At 40.4% G+C, this 20,371-nt stretch overlaps 1 protein-coding gene across 3 annotated transcripts in view; it reads right to left on the bottom strand.

Moving 5' to 3' along the window:
- PDS5B (PDS5 cohesin associated factor B) overlaps positions 1–13,656 on the bottom strand; it is a 99,862-nt gene extending 86,206 nt beyond the window's left edge. For all 3 annotated transcript variants that reach the window (XM_054271779.1, XM_054271783.1, XM_054271782.1), the window contains exon 1: positions 13,607–13,656. The gene's annotated coding sequence lies outside the window, so the exon portion shown is untranslated. The remainder of the gene's footprint in view (positions 1–13,606) is intronic.
- Positions 13,657–20,371: the final 6,715 nt, after the last annotated feature.

Raw genomic sequence — 20,371 nt, 5'->3', positions numbered from 1 at the left:
ATATCAATAAAATGCTAGCTTCCCATTTCTGTAAGGCAGCATAGTAAGGACTGTTACAGGAAGAATTTACAGAAGCCACTAATTAAATGTCTTCTGGAATGAAGAGCCAAATCATAAGGTAAAAGTAACTTTCAGTCCAACGAATGACATTAAAAGTACTGGGTTTCACTACAGAATGCCATTAATGACAGTCCTCTGACAGTCATATATAAGTAATAACCTGTTTAAATTAGGAAATACTTTTTTCAAACTTACACCAGAAAATGCAGCAAAGTGCACTAAGTTTCTTTATTAACATACTAACTTTGGAAAATTAAAAGATGCGCAGGTGGTAACTGTGCAAGAAGAAACATCATCACAATACAGAGTGGATTTAGAGGATTCAGAAAAGAACAGGGAAGATTAACAGGTGATACCAAAATCAGCACATGCGCACTAAAGGGCCTCAAGCAACTTAAACAGAGTTGCAATCAGTCAGAGAATGATGCCAGGCAAGTTCTCACTTCCACTGATAAGTTTTTTTTCAAACTTCATTAAAGAAAGCCTCCCAAAGATTTAGCAAGTAGAGAGTATTCAGTACTAACTTATCTCAGCACACAGCTCTCTCCAGTGGTGTTGCAGACACTTGCAGCTTCCACTAAATGTAAGTGACCCAACTTGAGATTTCAGCATTTTTCCAGATGTTACTGTTGTCATTTGTCTTTTAATGAAACTGCCCCTTTTTTATGGCATTTATGAAACAGCATTTTCACTGAAACACACTCAGCTTTTAAAAAAAATTATCATCAGAAACTATATAAAAGAATTCACCATTAAACCATTCAGCAACCTAAAGAAAAATAAAACTGACTTCTTATTGTGAGATCTCTGCTTTCACATTTCTGCTCAAGACTAAGTAAAAGGGACTGTAAGAATTAAAATGGTTTATTTCTGTGTATGGCTGCAGGAAAAGAAATTACAGAGACAAAAACTGGAAAGCAATAGTAAAAGAATCTGACAGAGAAAGAAGAGTGTAGGCTGACTAAATATGATTTTAATATAATAGACATCTGCAATATATTTGTCAGTTAGCCAAGTACTAGGGAAAACATTCCTTAGGTGGTCACATTATTCAAGCATACTACACAAAATCTTAAGAAAAGACAAACTACGAGCAGTTCTCAGAGTGCTCAAACAGAAGTGATTTGGTGGTGTACATAACTCAAACAGGGGGAGGTCACAGGCAATGTCCATGCCAAAGGAACAAAATAAAGCTTTAAGCTTTTGCACCCATGACTGGGGTGCAAGAAACATTTTTATACTACTAAGTGAGCTCCAACAACCACTTAGTGAAGTTGCAAGTAGTAATCAGAGCCCTCAAAACAGGACAGTTCTACCACAGAGACCAGGAAATACAAAAATAAAGATAAAACTGAAGCCAAACTGAGATATCCACTGTAAATAAGCTTAACAAAAAATTGCACTTCAGCAGCTAGAATCAAAAAGGAAGTTCTGCTGTATAGTAATGACTGTAAAGAAAGAAGTTACTGAAGCATCCTATATAGGATACTGGAGTATCCTGTAAAATCAGCTGAATACCCATTTTCAGATAAATGACAGTTAAACTTTCCTCTGACAACTGGTAACAGGTATCTTTAATCAGAAGTTACTGAGTCTACACTTACAAACTCCACATTTTCAAATCAAAGCAATCACATGGGCGCCATCCAGGAATTCATGAACCTCTGTGGACCAGAAAGTTTTTTAAAGGTATTTAAAAATTAAGGTGCAATACCCTTCATTTAAAAAAATTTAAATTAACTTTAAAAATTAAGGTACATTGCAAGGAAATAAAAGCAGCACTCCCATCACTAATGCAGAGCAAAAAAAAAAAAAGGGCATAAAACTACCACTAAAGGTGCACTAGCTTGATATCAGGAATATTTTGAGAGTTTAAGAAAAAATCTTCACACTGGAGTCAGAATTTCAAAAACAGCGATAAATGTAACTTCCAGGTTTATCATACTACCCTGGGATAATTTATGTTTGGTTCATCTGTGATAAAACAATCCACACTTTCCTTGCACCAGATATCATTTATTACGGAAGCATTAAATTGGCAATCATAGACAGATGGATGCAGAGATGGATGATATTGTCATTCAGTAAAACATTGACAGTTTAGAGCAACAGAAATGTTTGCAAATATAAAGACTGCATATGAACATCTAAACAAGAATATACACAGTAACTCTGGAAAAAAAGTCAGCGGTAAGGGAAAAACAACAGAAGTCTAAAGAGGGGCCAATGCCTAGGTTATAGTCTCATGATTTTTCTACTTTGCATTAATGCTAGGACAAGGTACTTCAAGAACCTCCTCTCCTCAGTGAAGATACTCAAGCACACAATTCTGTGCAATGTGATCTAGGGCAACTCTGCTTGTGATCAGAGAGCTTGGGCCAGGTCCCTTCCAACCTGACCCATCCTGTGAAACAAATAAACAAACAAACCAATGCCCACAAACCCAAAACTCCATCAGCTAACACCCATCTTAAGGTACTGGCAAGAACTAGCTTGGAATACCATGTGCACCCACCAGCACCTATCATTCAGACAGTATAAACCAGGAGAAGCACCCATGAAGTCTATTACATGTGCAGCACGTGCACAGAGGGGACAAGAAGAGACTGCCAGGAGGGTGAGTAGAAAAGAGGCAGAAATCACCATAAATCACACAAATACCAGGAGATCCCACACAAAGAAAATGAATCACATAAGACAAAAGGTCAAAGATAAATCGCTTAATGAAGAAAAACTGATCACAAGAAACAGACTTCTAGTTTTTAAATTAAAATTTAAGAATGACTTTCTTGTCAATATCTGAAACAAAATATCCAAATAGAATACCATACAACTTGATCAATATGCAGAGATTAGCCCCTTGCTTTCATATGGTATGTTTGAAAAGCAGACCATGAACTCCACCAAACATTCTTTTTCCAGAATCACCAGAAACGCTAGAAGTTCTTAGGCTGATACTCAAAGCAGAGAAGAACCGACAACCAGCCTAGGTATCAAAATTCCAGAATATTATGGATGTAATGGTTTATGATCATAATATTGACACAGCTGTCTTTTACCAGGGAATTTACTTTAAGATTTAGTAAGCAGGAATTGTTTGTTTCCTTCCTCCAGCTGCTAGAAAAGAATGGGGGAAAAGGGGCAGGAATTACTACTTTTCCTTTAAATTAACTATTTTCAAAAAACAGTCATAGAAATCTCAGATACCTTGCAATACATAATTTCAAATGATTAACAGCTGTAGTGCTCACACAAGCAGAGAAGAAAACCATGCAAGAATGGCATGGAAGCCATGAGGAAAATAAGGAGAACCTAACAAGAAGCAGGAGACAACTACAGCACACAAACATCAGGCACAAATCAAGTTTAACCTCCGTGTTGTCCCTTGGGAGGAAACAAGACTTGGTGTTATTTTAGTGTACCATTTATTTGGCTAAAAGTGCCTTATTGAGTCTTACCATGAAACTTTGTTGGCTTTTTGTTTTGGGTTTTTTTGGTAAAAATTCAAATTAAACAAATGTCGCCCCCAAGGAAAAAACCCCCAACACTAAGAATATTAAAAAACCAAAACACCAAAAATAAAGAAAATAAGCAACTAAAATGAAATTTTCAAAAATACTAGTAAGCTATCACAGAAGCAAAATTACATTATGTAAAACTTCACAATGGTCAACCAAGACAAAGTTGCTTTTGTAACAAGTCAGAATTTCTATACCTAAACGAGATGCACTTCCATTCCTAACTTTGCATATAATGTTAAAAAAAATACAAAATTATATGCTTTACATCCCACTGCAAATTATTTGATACAGAATTACTAAAGATCAAACAAAGAATGCTAGTGAGATGGATTGAACTGTAAGACCTAAAAAAAGCATGGGTATTCAACTGCAAAGTTGGATGTTGTTCTATACAACAGTGCATCCACTCCTAATCAACATGAATTATAAACAGACATTTATATTATAACTGCATATAGCAATCTTAGTACCAAAATCACATTCATCTGGGTGTTTTACAAATAGAAGTTGTCTACCCAGATGGCTTCTATCAGTTCAGCTTTTCTTCCCAGCTAAAACATTTTATTTTGCTTTCTGCAAAACTGTGACAGAAAAACAGACTGAAAAAAAGAACTGTGTCCCCAAAGACAGAGAAAGAACCCATAAATGATCACAAAGTACAAAATAAATGAAGACATATTGCAATCAGGTGAACTAAGTTCATTATAAGATCACAAGGATCAGCAACAGTTTCGCAATCTAGTCACCTACTGTCATATATGGATCTATCAGTAAGATCACTAAAAAAAAATCCTGAAGATTCTTTTAAAACTGAAGTCTTAACTTACCTTTGACACCTACCTCAAATTCAACCAACACATAACTTCTCTGCCAATAATACATTGACTCCTGTAACTTTTTCTAATACAATTATTCATCCCTTACAATTATTTAGCCCTATGGGGTTGAATAGGGTTGAATGTTCACAGAATGGCTGAGGTTGGAACTCTGGAGATCACCTGGTTGAATCTCCTAGCTGAAAAAGGGTCACCTAAAACCACGAGTTTTAGGTGTGCGTCCAGACAGCTTTTGAAGATCTCCCAGGATGGTGACCTTGCAAATGTCCAGAGCAACCTGTGCTGGTTCTTGACCACTGTCATGGTGAAAGCATTCAGAATGAACCTCTTGTGTTCCAGTGTGTGCACATTGCCTCTGGATCTATTACTGGGCACCGCTGAGTGGAGTCTCTATCTTTTTTGTGTCCCACTCTCAAAAATTTAAATACATTAGTACATTTTAGTCCTGTTTTTTGTATAAACAGGAACATATGTACAGCTATGTCAACTTTCTTGATAGTAAATTTACAAACTCTGGTTTGTTTTCTGTTCAATATTTAGTTATTCTTCAGTTGCAGCTCATCACTCACAATAGGACACAAGGAGATGGAATGAAGCTGCATCTGAGGAAGTTCAGATCAGACTTTAGGAAAAGGTTCTTCACTGACAGGTGATCAGTCACCCCTATCAGAGTTCAAGAAGTGTCTGGACAACACTCTTAATTATATGATTTAGTTTTAGGGAGTCCTGTGTGGAACAGGGAGCTGGGATTAATGACTCTTATGAGTTCCTTCCAGCTTGAGAATTGCTACAGTTCTACATTTGCTGCAAAATGACAGACAAACTCGTGGCATGCATCACTGTGTGGGCCGTGCTTCCGTCAGGCTCAGATCTGTGCTGATGTGCAGTAAGGACATGGACAACGTTTTACCAGACTGGATCACTGCCTCACAGTACCCTGTAGTCCACTCCTCAAGAAGACCTCTCCTCCTACCCAGGAGAGCATTAACAAAAAAATCAAATCAAAAACGATGATGAAAAATTGTATACACTCCCCACTGGATTGTGTTCCAAAAACAGCAACCACTAGGACACAAGTAACACCTATAGGAAACAAATGCTTATTCACTTTAAAAGAACAAGGTTTTCAAGTGAAAGGGGGAAGTTTTAAATTATTAATAAAGAAATATAGCTGCTTGCACTATGACTGTAAGCATACAATCATGATACAACAGTTCAGAGAGTTTCTACCTATTACTTAAAGGTACAAGACCTTTTCATGCCCACACAAGAACTGCTCATTGCTCTCTCTTTATTCCCCTGAAGTTAGAAGGTTCACATAGCCAAACCAGACTAACAAACACATCTGGTAAATCCTGCTGACAGCTGAATCCATCTCTAATCCACCTGTCTGTTTACAGCCAGATGTTGCTGTTTCTTTAGCACAAAAAGCTGGATTTGTTCACACCTCAGCCAGATTCTCAGTTCAAGAGCAGTCTGTATTAATTAAGACAAAAAGCACAGCTTACCAGAGAAACAGCTGAGGTTTGGACACACTTCTACTAAGAGAGACCAACAGGCTCTATCAGACAAAGGGACTAGAAAGTTTAGGGGTTACAGAAAAGGCATTCAATCAAGAAGCAAAGTTAATGAGAAAGGGAAGAAAAAGAGGAAAAAATAGAAACAAAACACACAAAAATTCCCAAACGAACAAAACCCCATCGGCATACATCACAGCTGACATACCCTATTAACCTTGAGGTCCCTAAAATGCACAATGTACATAAACATCTGAAGGGAGGGCATCAAGAGGATGGAGCCAGGCTCTTCGTTGTGGTGCTGAGCAGTAGGACAAGAGGCAATGGACAGAAAATGATGCACAAAGTTCCATCTGAAGATGAAGAACTCCTTTTCCACAGGGATGACTGAGCACTGAAACAGGCTGCCTAGACAAGTTGTGAAGTCTCCTTCCCCAGAGACATCCAAAAGCCATCAGGACACAGTCCCAAGTAATGTGCTCTCAGGGACACTGTTGGAGCCAGGGGGCTGGACTAGGTCACCTGCAGTGGTCGTTTCCCAACTTTTCTATTCTATGATCCTGTAAAGCCTAAGCCATGTTGAAGAAGGTGAGAGAGGAAGTACATTGAACAGTGTAGGACTGGAAGCCCAAAAGGTCTGAGGACAAACCAGGCAGAGAAGTCACTAAAGAGAGATCAGAGCACAAAGATCAGCTGCAGCTGGCAGGAAGGGAATGCAGCCCCAGCAGATCTCAGTCCTTTCAGAGCATACAGTGTGCAAACACCAGGTTACACTGCCCTTCTGCCAATAACAAATACTTGCAAGAATCCACTGAAAAGCTCTCATATCTCACATAAAGCTGCTAAAGGAGAAAAACTCATTGCTACTAACAGCATTCCATCAATCAGTCATCGATACAAAGCTAAAGGCTACAACCTAAAGACTGACAGAAGCACATCCATACAGGGAATTTGTTTACTACGTTCAATTACACAGGAATGAAAATACAGAAATAGTTGTAAAATCATTTATAAAGAGTTAAGAAACAGAATTAGAGTTTCTTATACAACATTAAAGAGAATACACACAAAGGAGCTGATACACCTGATCCTTCACTACTTTTTTCCACACCACAGGATTTCTTTTTCATTCAAAGCAAAGAAGCTATTCAACTTTTCTCCTTATAATGTTATGTATGTCCCTTATTACATTCTATTTAAGCCACACCCTGAAGAGACTTAATTTCTTATTGGGCTTTTGTAAGGGTTCAGGGATGTACTATGTTAGCATGCCATAAAAATTAACCTGATTTTGCAACACTTTCACTGATTTTTCATAAAAGTAAGTATTTGTCTCATTTCATAGATTACTAACCCAAGATACAGACTGAAGTTTAAGAACTAGCAACCAATTTTGCCTATACAGGAATTTAGGAGGAGGAATTTAGGGCACAACTTTAAAAAGTATGCCAATTTATCCAGCACTGCCTCTAAAACTAAAGCATCTGTTGAGCCAAGCAGAAGTAGTCCGGGTCTAGAGCCTGTCTCCCAGGAAATCAATGCACTACTAATAAGCTCTTGTGGGAAGTTTGGTTTAAACAGACTTGCCTGGGATCACAAGAAACTGACAGAAGGAATGAATTCCAGTATCCCAAAGTGACATTCAATCATTCAAATTACTAGATATGCTTCTCCCTTCCCACAGTCCCCTGTCAATTCATTTTACATTTTTGAGCTTTTGGAAAATATGTGCTCCGACTTTGATATGTAGTTCTAATTCCTAAATACAGTGGTTTGAAAATACCCCACATTATAACTGAAGACTACCGTAGTATATACTTAGAAGGACAAAAATTAATTTAAACTGTTTACCATTTTAAAAAAGAATTTGCAATTTTTATATTGTTTTAAAGCTTTTTTTGTATGTAATACAGAAGCTTCAGGGGGCAATGGCCCATTACAAAAGAAAAAGTTACTTTAAATGTGCTTTTATATGTATATACAAAATACAGTATGGACAAACTAATGGAGAACTTACTACAGGCAACATTTGTAACTTTGTGGAAAACTTTTAAAGTGTTTCACATTCTCAAAGTACAGATCAGACAGTCATTTTAAAAAAGTGTGCAGAATATTTATTCCCCAAAATTGTACATGCATCAAAATCTTTTTGCTTAGTTCTTGGAAACATTTCTGTAACTGAAGGAATTACAAACTGTATTATCCAAGCTGGGCAAATGGAAGACAAAATGCATCTCCTGATTTTTGTCCCTCTGAAAAACTTCCTCACAACCCTTTTGAAGAGTTTATCAGTGGCCTATTTATTCTTTCTTTCATTCTGAAAACCCAGGAAAGCAAAAGTTACAGCCTTATTCTGACCAGTTCATACTCAAAGGAAGAACAGCAAATGTAGACTTTATTTTGTACCATGAATTAAGTGAATTTGGCTCACTTAGACTTTTGAAAAGCACTGGGTGGCACTTGGACTGTCCACATACATAGTCCCTCACAAAAGTTTTCACAAAGTGATGACACAGAAAGCTACAGTTACTTCCATACACTTTGTTTCTGTGTTCAGAAACTACACATAATGCTACATATTGAGCTGCCAAGTAACAAAATCAAGAAAATTATCAGAGAAAATATCACACCTAATGGCAAGCTGCCTAGCATTTCTGTACATTTCCCCCAAGAAAAGTCCTTGACATTTTACATAGGCAGATGCAGAAAAACTAAAAAAAAAAAAAAATTTTTAAAACCCCTAAATGTAATTACAAGTTTCCATGAAGTGTCTTCTGCAACAATTCAATTATTTTTTGTTAAAAACAAAAACCTAACATATGTGGTGACAAAGATTTCACAGAAATCTGATTACCTTCATTGGAATGTACATCTAAGTCACAAAGCAGTAATAACAGAAGTGAACAGTCAAACTCAAGGTGGCCCAAAGATTACATACATGAAGCTTTGATTTTCATTTTTTTCAGGACTTCCACACAAGCAGTATGTTTCTACTTACTGTGAGTAACTTAGGAAAAAGACAACCAACCAAAAAACTTTCAGTAGTTTTTTATTGGTTCCCTTTCTTTCTAAGACTTTCAGGATGAAGGGTTTTGGCGCTGAAGCGAGCTACAGTGTGGATATATTGGGATGTCTCAGAGACAACCAAAGACTGCTTTGGCAGAAGTTATGGACAACCACCTTCTCAAGAGTCATTTCCTAAATTTTCACATTTTAGCTGAATGAAATACTCTTTAAAAGAGCTACAGACTCCTGTCCCCAGCACAGGAAGGACATCAGGCAGCAAGGGCCACAAAGTTGATTAGAGGTATGGACCACCTCTCCTGTGAGGAAAGGTTGAGAGAATCGAGATTGTTCAACGTGAAGAAGAGAAGGCTTCAGGCTGACCTAATTGTGACCTTCCAGTACGTGAAAGGAGCCTACAAGAAAGATGGGTGGACTTTTCACAAGAGCATGTAGTGACAGGACAGGAGGGATTGGCTCCAAACTGAGAGTAGGTTTAGGTTAGATATTGAGGAAAAGTCTACTCTGAGGGTAGAGAGACAGTGGAAAAGGATTCCCACAGAGTTTGTGGATACCCATCCCAGGAAAAGCTTAAGGACAGGGCCCTGAGGAACCTGGTCTAGTGGAAGGTTCCCTGTCCATGGCAGGGCAGCTGAAACTATGTAATCTTCAAGGTCTCCTTCAACCCAGGCCATTCTATGTTCTATGAACTTGTAGTTTAGGTGACTACAATGGAAGCAATTAAGAAAATAACATTTTTGACTGCTAACTTCATGTCTTTTTTTGTCCATTAAAAAGCATGAAAGCAAAGCATCTCATTTCAACAGCAGAAACATTTACCAAGATTCCTAATTAAGTCAGAGAAAAGTACACACAGTTAGTGTTGTCTGGAACTGATCTTTAAAGAACAGGGTCTGAATTAGAAAACCCCAGATGGGGTCCTGATCCCTGGTTACGGTACTCCCGTATAAATGGTGACAGACACAAGATGATTAGTACAAACATCCCCATCTGTTCCCAATGAGGTATGGCACTTTTTTTTATTATTATTATTTCTTGAAGCATATTAACACCTAAGTTGTTGTGAGCTGAAAAAATAGAACCAAAGATCAGGCAGCATTAAACAAGCAGAATGTTCTTCCAGTGCTTGGGGTTGGACGCAAAAGAGTAAATTCCACAGACAGGGACTAAGTAATAGAGGTCTTAATCCTCAGAACCTACTTCAGGGACTTCTTCACACTTTAGAAAAGGTTGAAAAGCAGTGAGACAGACAGTAACAAGCTTTAAAAAGAATGGAGGTGTTAACATCTGGATTCTTAGAAATGAATATATTATTTGTATTTCATTCAATTCTTTCAAGTTGGATTTGTTTCCGCAAATATTCACATAAACAGCCTTTTTTATTGTGGAATCCTTAATGTTCCAAAGAGGTTTTGAAACAAACCACTAACTTCCTAAAACAACAAAGTTAATTTTCATTCATACACTTCACTTTTCATAATTTTTTCTCATTTTTACTTTATAGAACTTAAAAAAGTTCTGTTCTTAGTAACAGAGCAAAGCAGATTAAAAAACACCTCAGCTTTTCTACAGGACTACATTCAACTGAAGAGGCTACCAATGGAAAAGCAAGAGGTATGTAATTAAAATACATACATAGCCTTGACTTTTAGATGTTCAATCTCTGAGGGAAAGAAAATATTCTCTTTTTCAAAGCATATATTTTACAATTCTTTAAATGCCTTGACTCCTTCCCAGATCTGTCAGTGCTGATCAGACCATCCAGAGGGTCTACAGAACTGGAAAATTAACACATTTCACCACCAAGCACTATCACACTAAGACACCTTTTAAAAGTTTCCTCAGTTTTCCCTTAGCACCTAGTTTCAGAATTGACTGAAAGCCTCCAATATTCTCTCAGTCTATCCAAAGATTATTTCAGGTTGCAGTATTGACATTTTGTGCTAAGAGTAAAAACACCATTACTTTAGGTATCTGTTAAAAGAAGAATGATACTGACAAGTGGTAAGATAATTTTCCACATATCAGAACCACTTTTTGATTCTAAAAAGGAACTTCTCTAAAGGCAGTAGGAAAGACATACCTTCCTCTTTCTTGGCATAATATTTGGGGCAAGCAATATAAAGGGATGGGGATATTACAGTGAAACTGATAGGGGAAAATAATGAGTTGCAGTATCACATTTTCCCTCCATCTCCAATTTTGCACGCTTTTACTGTTCAGCTTCACATTTTCTTATTTGTTGCTCCCCTGAAAATGCTCCTTTGTGCAACAAGTAGTCCTTATTACCTCTTCCAATTCAGGTTTAAAGAAATAAAAACCATTAACACCAAACACTTTTAAATGAAAATCCTTTACTTAACCAGAAGACTCATACCTATACATACACATACACCCTCTTACTCTTCTCTAAGGCTATAAATTGTGTGACTGAAGGAAGAGAGGAAAAAGGCATAACCTGAAAGCCTGGTAGAGAGCAACATATTCCAAAAGAAAATGCATCTCTCCCAATTTACAGGAGGTAACAGAACCTCCTGTTCTACAGATAAAAATGGATAATGCCTGAGATTATGCCCATATTTCATTACTGTGCTTTTCCAAATGCTAGCAGTGACTATTGGCTTTTATATGGTTAATTACGACTTAGGTGACTTACTCTTCAGTCCATAGGTAAGCATGTTAGATAAAGTCTAAATTCATTATTTACAAGAGAAAAAAGAAGTTGCATACAAGTGCTAAACATATGATTTTTCCATTTTAATTTATCTAGTTGTTTCATCAAAAACTGAACAACAGTTTATCCAGTCTGTATACTAACTAGTAAAGAGGATGCAATAAACACATAGGCAAATATTCCACTATAGTATCTATATAAAAAAATCCCAAACAAAACACCACACCCCACCCAGACACATCATACCCCCCCCAACCCTACAATAATTAAGTTCAACCTTGTTTCAGACATAGACACAAGATGTCATGCAAGTGCTGAAGTACCAAACTACTTTCTCCAGCAGTGCAGTGTTTCAAAGGCTGAGATGAACACGATACACACACCTCTGCTAAACCACCGTACCTGATGGCCTGTCACTGTCAGTCTCCTTTCAGGTGCTCTGAGCATGGCGCACATTCAGCTCTTTCACTTCTTTTTGAGGAGTTACTTTACACAGTATAATATCCAGCATATCTGTACTACATACAAAACGTACCAGGCAAAATTTTTACCACCTGAAAACTGAACCCCACTAGTGTGAAAGGGTAAAACCTGAAAGAATGCATGTCATCTTACTCCCTTCCCCAAAACGCGATTTGACACTTATTTTCAACTATAAAGCCACTCAAATTTTCAACACTCCTTCTACTCCATCCCCAGCGAAGAGAAATCAATTACAGCCAAAGCACCTACCCGGCAAGCAGAAAACAAAGACCAACACGAGAACGCTTCAGCAGTTGTGTTAAACGGGAAAACACAACGCCTAACTAAATAATCCCAGCTCTCAGAAAGCAAGCAGCAAGCAAGCACAAAAGTCGGAATAAGGCTTGCAAGACAAAATCCAGCTCTGTAGGAACTAGTCTGCTGCAGTTTAATTTTCCAGGACCGTTCACCGTCATTAATTGTTGATTTGTTTTAAAGAACAGATAGTGATTTATTTGCAGCAGGATGAAGTTACGGACCTAAATTCCTGACCGGAGGCTCTCAACGTAAACAACACATAACCTATAAATTAACCATTCTCCATCTGGCACTTCAGATGTAAAATTCATAGTTTTCCATCTACCAGGCGGCGGCAACCGCCCCCCCACAGCTCCCCCCCGTCCTCCCTTCTCGAGCGCTTTCTAACAGAGCCTGATGCAAAGTAGGAGGGGAAAAGAAAGAGGAGGAAAGGAAGGGGGCAAAAAAAAAAAAAAAAGCTAAGCCAGCATGAAAGAACCGGGCTCGCACACAAGTAGGGACCCAGCACACCGCGGTCTCTTCCCGCTGAGGAGCGCTGCGAAGTGCGGCGCGGAGAGAGCGAAGCGGGCGGGGAGGGGACGGGGATGTCCCCGCGCTCAGCCCGGGCACAGGCGCGGGGCGGCGGGAGCTCCGTGCTGCCCCGCGGAGCGGGGACCGGGCCGCCTGCCCGGGGCAGGCAGCGAGGGCGGGAGGGGACGCCCGGGGCAGGGAGGAAAGGGACACCCGGGAATCCGCGATCACTCACTCACTCACTCATAGCCACGGGCGAGCAGCCTCCCCGCCCCCCCTCCCCGCCACTTCGCGCCGCGAGGAGCCACCAGCGCTGGGCGCGACACCGCCCGCCGGGCCACCGGGGCGAGGGGGTGACTGCCGGGCCCCCGCACACCCCAGCCAAGGTCACCCCATCGCCCGGGGTGCCGGGCGGGAGGGGGGGGGGGGAAATTTAGTATTTGACGGCGGCCACGGAAAAGGGGGGAGGGGAGCAGCCCCGCGGAGGGGCGAGGGGGATGGGAAGGGGGAGTTCCACCACGGGCCGGGGGGAGCTCTGCCCTCCCGCTCCCCGTCTACTCCCCGTCCTTCTCCAGCGCTCGCCGCGGAGCTCGGTCCGGGCGGGCGCCCCTCACGCCCTCGGGAAGGGAAAATGGAGCGGGGACGGGGTGGGGGTATCCGCGGCCGAGGTGCCGCGCTCCTTACCCCGCCGCAGCCGCCTCGCCTCGCTGGTCGCAGGCGGGTCCGCTCCGCGCTGCCGCCGCTCCGGGCTCGGAGAGGCGCTGCCGCCGCCGCCGCCGCAGCCAATCGCCGCCAGCCCCCTCCCCTTCCGCAGCTCGCCCCGGTCCCCCTGCCGGCTTCAAAATGGCGCCAACTCGTCTCCGGCTGCTCCAATGGAAGCGCCGAGGGGAGCGAGCGCGGCCAGCGCGGGGCAGCAGCGCCCCCTGCCGGTCCTCGCGGGCAGCACCCGCCGCCCGGCCCGGCCCGGCCCGGCTGGGGCTGAGGGTGGGCCCGGGTCGGCCCCGCTGATGAGCGCTCTGTGGGCGGCTGGGGCGAGCGCTTCCCCAAAACGACGAATTACTAAAAGACTGTTGTGAAAAAATAAGGAATAAAGTCGCTTAACTGCGGAGAAAGAGCAGAAAAAGTAGCGTAAGTCACTCATCTAGCCCTTTGCTCTTGCTTCAGCAAGTGTAAGAGTTTGAGGGGTGTCCTTACAGGAAAACGCAAACAGAAAAGCAGTGTGGCTGCTTCTCGCCACTACAGCTAAAAGGCTTCATTTTTTGTAGAATCATTGACTAAGTTGAAAAGAACCCATGAGGATCATCGAGTCCAACACCTGGCGCTGCACAGCACCATTCCCAAGAGTCACACCATGTGCCAGAGAGCATTGTCCAAACTCTTTTTGAACTCTGGCGGTCTTGGTGCTGTGACCACTTCCCTGGGGAGCCTTTTCCATGGCCAGACCACCCTCTGGGAGAAGACCTTTCTCCTGACACGTCAGGACAGCATGTAAGTGTTTAGAAGATTATGGCCCAAAAAACATAAATCATACTCAACAGATCTGCTGAAATGTACCGTCGGCTTTGTCCAGTGTGAGAAAAACACTTTGACAGACTGTTACTCAATACATTGTAACTAGTGGTTTAAATCTTTCAGAAGATCCCCTCAGGCTTTCTGAACTTGCTAGTACATTGTACCGAGCATGCCTTATCTTCATTCAGTGCTAAACTACCTCATTGTCTAATGCAGACTACCTCAGCCCAACCAGAACTATTACATACAAATCGCTTTTCAGCCCTCGAAACTCCCCTTGCTCGTATTTTTTTCCCCAGTGACTTATATTTAGTCCACTCCTTATAGGAAAAAAAAAAGAAAAAGAAAAAAAGTAGAGACATAAAAGAGAGGAAGGTTTGTCTGACAATTTTATATTGGGAATGATCCTGGACTCGGAGTCAAGATATAATTTCTTGATGCGGGTTGAACAATTTCCCCTCAATTCCTCCATTGCTGTCTATCTGGGCTCAGCAACTATTAAAGCCTTAGGCTGGGGAGCACATCCTTTCCCAGCGGAGCACTTGCAGATGTGTGCAGGGATACTTACAAAGCAGCAGAAAACCGAAACACTTTTTGAACTCTCCTAACACTGCTATTGAAATTGCAAAACCCAGCGGATGACTGTGAAAGTACCAGGGCGCTGAGACGCTCCGTGTTTCTGGTGGAGCAGGTCGCAGCAGCGCCGCTTCCAGCGCCTGACCAGGACGCCAGGAGCGGCGGACTCCCCTCGGAGCGGGACAGGGCGCTGAATAACGGGACCTCCCCCGGCACGCTTCGCCCTTGTTTCCCTCCTGCACCGAGACCCGTCACGACTTTGGAATCGGCTTTTCAGAGGTGGCTCCTCACTCGTCCTTTTCCCACCCGGTGTCGGTTCCGCAGTGGCCCTGCGGAGGGAGCCCGTCCGCCGCCGCCGCCACCGCCTCGGAAAGTGCCGGGAATGAGCGCTCGGCCTACGGGAGAGGGCAACACGCACCCGCTTCCTTTTCCATGCGGTCCCACCGTTGCACAGTTCAAGCGGTGCCAGCCCTGGCTGTGTCCCGGGAGCAGGTTCAGCCTTTCCCCACGAGTAATGTTGCATCTCTCATGGAGCTGGTGACTCTAAGCAGCTAAATTTTAGGGGATTTGCCACCTCCTGGAAGCGTAGGCAAGTTGTGTTACTTACAGAAACTGTATACTCGAGAAAGATTTAAAATGTTTGTGCAAAATAAATATTTTGCTTGCAGGAGGACATATAAGGAATGTCAGTGCCACAGAACTTTCAAGACCAGATCTTATACACATAGAATCATTTAAGGTTGAAGAACACCTTTAAGATCTCTGTGCCCAACCATTGACTCAACACTGCCAAGCCCACCACTAAACCATGCCCCCAAGTGCCACATTTACATGTCTTCTAAATACCTCTAGCGATGCTCACACCACTACTTCCCTGGACAGCCTGCTCCAGTGCTTGACCACTCTTTCAGTGAAAAAATTTTTCCTAATATTCTAAACCTCCACTGGCACAACTTGAAGCCATTTCCACTTTTCCTGATACTTGTTACTTGGACGAAGAGAGTGATCCTCTCTTTACTACAACCTCCTTTCAGGCAGTTATAGAGAGCAATAAGACCCCCACAGACTCCTTTTCCCCGACTAAACAACCCCAACTCCTTCACTTGCTCCCCAGAAGACTTGTGCTCCAGATTGTGTGTGCTGAAGACACTTTCCACATCTCAGTGTTCAAGTGACAATGATGAACATAGTCAAAGAACACCCTTACACAGCAGTATTCTTCTCACAGCCTTCTGTCTGTAAAAACATTGTGTGAAAACAGAAGACTGCAGTGACAAGGGTCTTTTAGTCCCTACTTTATCAGACTGACAATCTCTCCCCTTGAATCATTTTAGTTATCTTTCTCAATTCATTCTTTAAATTGTTGTGTCCTTGCAGATCAGAACTGTGCACTGTACTCAAGATAGGAGTACATTGAGATTTCTCTCAGAGCAGCAAACTGTCTTCTGTCTTGCTCTTAGTACTATTCTTGATGACACCTTACATCTCTGTTGTTTAGGGTTTCGTTTTTTGGTTTGTTTATTTTTTTTTTTTGGTTTTTTTTTTTTTGGTTGCTGTTGCAGTTTCAATCAAAGATTTCAGAGAGCTGATATCAGCAACTTCAAGATTCCATGAACTTAGACTTCCAGGTTTGACAGGTAATTCTATGCTTTACCTTACACTGATCTACTTCTCAAAGCCTATCTTTTTACTCACCCCATTTTGTGAGGCCTTCTGGAGCTCTTTACACCAGCATCTGATTACCTGAAAGAGTTTAACATCCTGAAAGTATCATTCTGTCTGCATTCCCTTTTCTGGGTCATTAATGAAAATGAAAGATCGTTGCATAAAACAACTTAAGTAAGCCCAAACATTTCTGGGAGAGAGATTTGCTAACTTTTCTCCACCTGAGAAAGTAACCAAAAGTACTCTCTGCTTCCATCCTTCAACTATATTTCCAACTCAGCATTGGACATTTACTTCAATTCCAAATTTGTTTGACAAGTTTTAGTAAGAAAGGTACACAAATGCTCTTTAAAAATACAAGTATGTTCCCTGGTTTGTCCTTGTCCATGCACTTCCTGACTCACAAACCTGCTGTAAGTCTGTGATTGTGTCACTATCTCCCTTCACAGAAACTACACTGGCCCTTTCCCAACACATTGTCTTTATCCATTGGCCCTGTGATCATACTCTTCTATGGAACTGGCCTTTTAGTGTATGTACCAACAACTGTCAAGGTACTATCAGGTTTGTGAAAATGATACTTTTGTTTCCAGCATAGATACTTCCCTCTGTTTCCCTTTTAATTGTGACTCTAAAACAATGGTATCAAAAGTATTTTAATAGCAAAACAGTTCAGATTAAATAGATGTAATTTACATACTGAGCCCTTCACACTGGAAGGGGCCTTTGACATATAGGAGGGAGGCTTTCTACTTGCAGGTGTAGTGATTTGTCTCAGAGAAATAAAAATTTATTCATTTATTGGTGTTCCTCTTCAACTAAATAGCTGATAATATTATGAACGTGAGTTAACTTTGCAACTAATTTTAGTATCTCATATGTCTCTTAAGTAATTTGCAAGGAAGCCACATGGAAACGATGACTTTAGATGACTGGAATTTTTAGACTCTTACTGTCTGTGTGTGTGCTGTTTCCAACACTGTCTCCTTGTAAACAAAAATCAAACAGCTGAATAAGACAGTGATGCTCAGAATCTATTAGCTTCAATATACGTGCAATATAAATTTTGAAGTTTAAAAGTACTACTTTCATCTTAGTGCTAACAAGTCTGACTCCGCCAGAAATATCTATTTGTGCCTGTCTTGTGGCTGTTTTTAACAGGAAGACAAGAGTCATCAAGCACTATACGAAATTTCACAAAAACAAGCAAATCAAACCAAACAAAAACCAACAAGAACAAAACTAGAGAGGATATGAGGATGTGATGTTATTCTTCAGGGTGAGGACTGCAGAAAGCCTTCAACTCCACCTACTCATCTGCTTCCTTCATTAACTAGTTAATAGCTATACTGGGACATCATTAAGATTAAATGACCAACTAAAGTAAGTCAGTCTATTAAAGCAAGAAGCATTACCCCCTCACAAAACATGTCCTCACCTATCAGCTGTAGATGTATCTTTATCTCTGACTTCTTCCCCAAGAGATCATTGCCTAGTTGGAGGCATGCATGGGAAGAGAACAATAAAATGCTTCATGTTACAGTAGCCACAGAAGCAAAAACATCATTTAGATTTTTAATGTCCTAAAACAGAATCTGTCTCTTCACTGCAGTCAGGAAGGGATGGTGCATATTTAGTTACCAAGCAGGGCATCCTTTATGCCTTAACTCAACAAATCAAACCATCTTGCCATCTGATAGGAATAGGTTAGAGAGCATTAATACACAAACCATTCATCTTCTAAGTATGTTATTGGGTTTTTTAATAGTTTCTTTAAATTCTAGTACGGCTTAACAGCTGTTTCGTTGCTAAATGTCATGGAATCTTTTTGCTGACCACATTTGCACCATGTATTCCTACAATTTAGAATTAATATAACCTATGGAAGCCAGCATCTAAAAAATCACAGTAGAAAGGGGGAAAAATTATTCTTCCCTTGGTGCCTTGCAGATAGGTATGACAGTAGTGAATACAGTAGTGAATTGGTATTTTGGGAGCCTGTACCAGTCTTTCTTTCCCTGGTGATTAGCTCAGTTTGTCAGTGAATTAAATTAGTTTCTCCTCTGAGTTACCTAGAATTGATTTAAGTGCTCTCCATCCTTAATTGAGATGTAGGATAGGAGGTGGGAGAGGATAGTACATAACTTGCATATGCTTAAGCAATGGCATTAGCATAACAAAATGGGAAAAATTAAGAACTTTCTACTCTAAGTTGTATCTGTAAAGTGAGCATCTCAGTAGTTCAGCTTTAAGAAATCAAATAAAAGTAATTTCAGGTAAAAGCTGAGTGGCTAAAATGAACAAGAATTTGACCAAACCAAGAGGATGTCAATATGGACATAACTAAGCAAGTAGCACTAAACTTTCATAGTGTTTGATAACTTCTTTCCTCTTGCTTAAAAATTAGTATATTAAGCATTAAATACTTGAACATATTGTCCTCCATAAAATGCTGGGTATTTTTTAGTTGCTATATCTGGTGCTTGCTTTCTTCTACTCACACTTTTTGCTTTTACCATTCCCCTGTCTGCCCTCTGTTTAAAGCTACTTTAATGTCCCATTGAATTTCCGCTCAGTCTCCTTCATTTTCATGTAAATGGGAGATGCTATTTAGAGAGTCCCGCAGACTAAGCAGTGACTGGACCTTCACCTTGAGTGTCAGCTTCCTAGAAACTCCCCATGCTCTACTTTGAAAGACATGAATTGTTCGGAATCCCGTTTCCTTGGCTGGCTTTCACAACCCAAAATCTCAGCTTTGTTGTGGGCCAGCAGTTGTTATATTGTCTAGAGCACTCTGTCTTAAAAGTTAAATCTCTTCCATTCTTTTAGTACTGTTTTGCTGCAGCACTTGAGACTTAAATCATAAAACATGTATTATGTATTATATATTATGCCTTGCTATCAAGAAATAGCCTATCTATCATGCAGATTTCAGATAAAAATAATTAAATGAAAGGTTTCAAGAACCTCCAAAATAAACTAACTCGTTGTTACTTTTATTCTTGCCCCACTATTTTTATCTCCAAAAGGATCCATCCAGTACCAGAAGGGAATCAAATAACAATATTTAAATTGCAAAGTAGTTATATCATAGTCAAAAGAAATATTAATCTAGCCATGATTTAAACATCACTTGCTATAATCCGTTGAATATATAAAATAATACTCCTATCTCACATAATCAGCAGGCTACCTGGAATCATTCTTTTTGTTTGTAAAAATTTATAACTTTATCAAAACTCTAATTCTTAAGTTAATTTTCAAGTTGAAGTTTGAAAATAAAAACCTCTATATTATCTGTGAAAATTAATAAGCAAAAAGCTCTTACTGTATTTTTACCGCTGAAACTTTGATGTGACATTTGCATACCAGAATTCCTCAAAGCTTCAGAAAAACAATTTGGCAAGCAACATTCCTGACTTGTTGAGTAAACCAGTTCTCTTAAAACTCACCAGAATTTCTCCCTAGAGATAGCTTGATTTAAAGTCAAAGAATTATGCAACAGTATTTCTTAAATCATCTTGAAGCCTCACTTTTTCAAACAAGATTTAGTAAAGTAACAAGACAATCTATGACCCAAGGCCCTTTAGAAAGAGGCACAATTAAATCTAAGTCTGTAACTGGTCCACTTGAACTCAAATAGATGCTATATTTAGGTGTTATTAGAAGAAGAAAGAGCACTCTGCTATGTCAAGT

This window comes from Melozone crissalis, unplaced genomic scaffold, assembly GCF_028551555.1.
Source record: "Melozone crissalis strain CALT ecotype California unplaced genomic scaffold, PUWL_Pcris_2 ptg000013l_1, whole genome shotgun sequence".
Classification (NCBI taxonomy): domain Eukaryota; kingdom Metazoa; phylum Chordata; class Aves; order Passeriformes; family Passerellidae; genus Melozone; species Melozone crissalis.
Note: the sequence above shows the minus strand (reverse complement) of the source record. Positions and strands in the feature narration are given on the sequence as shown.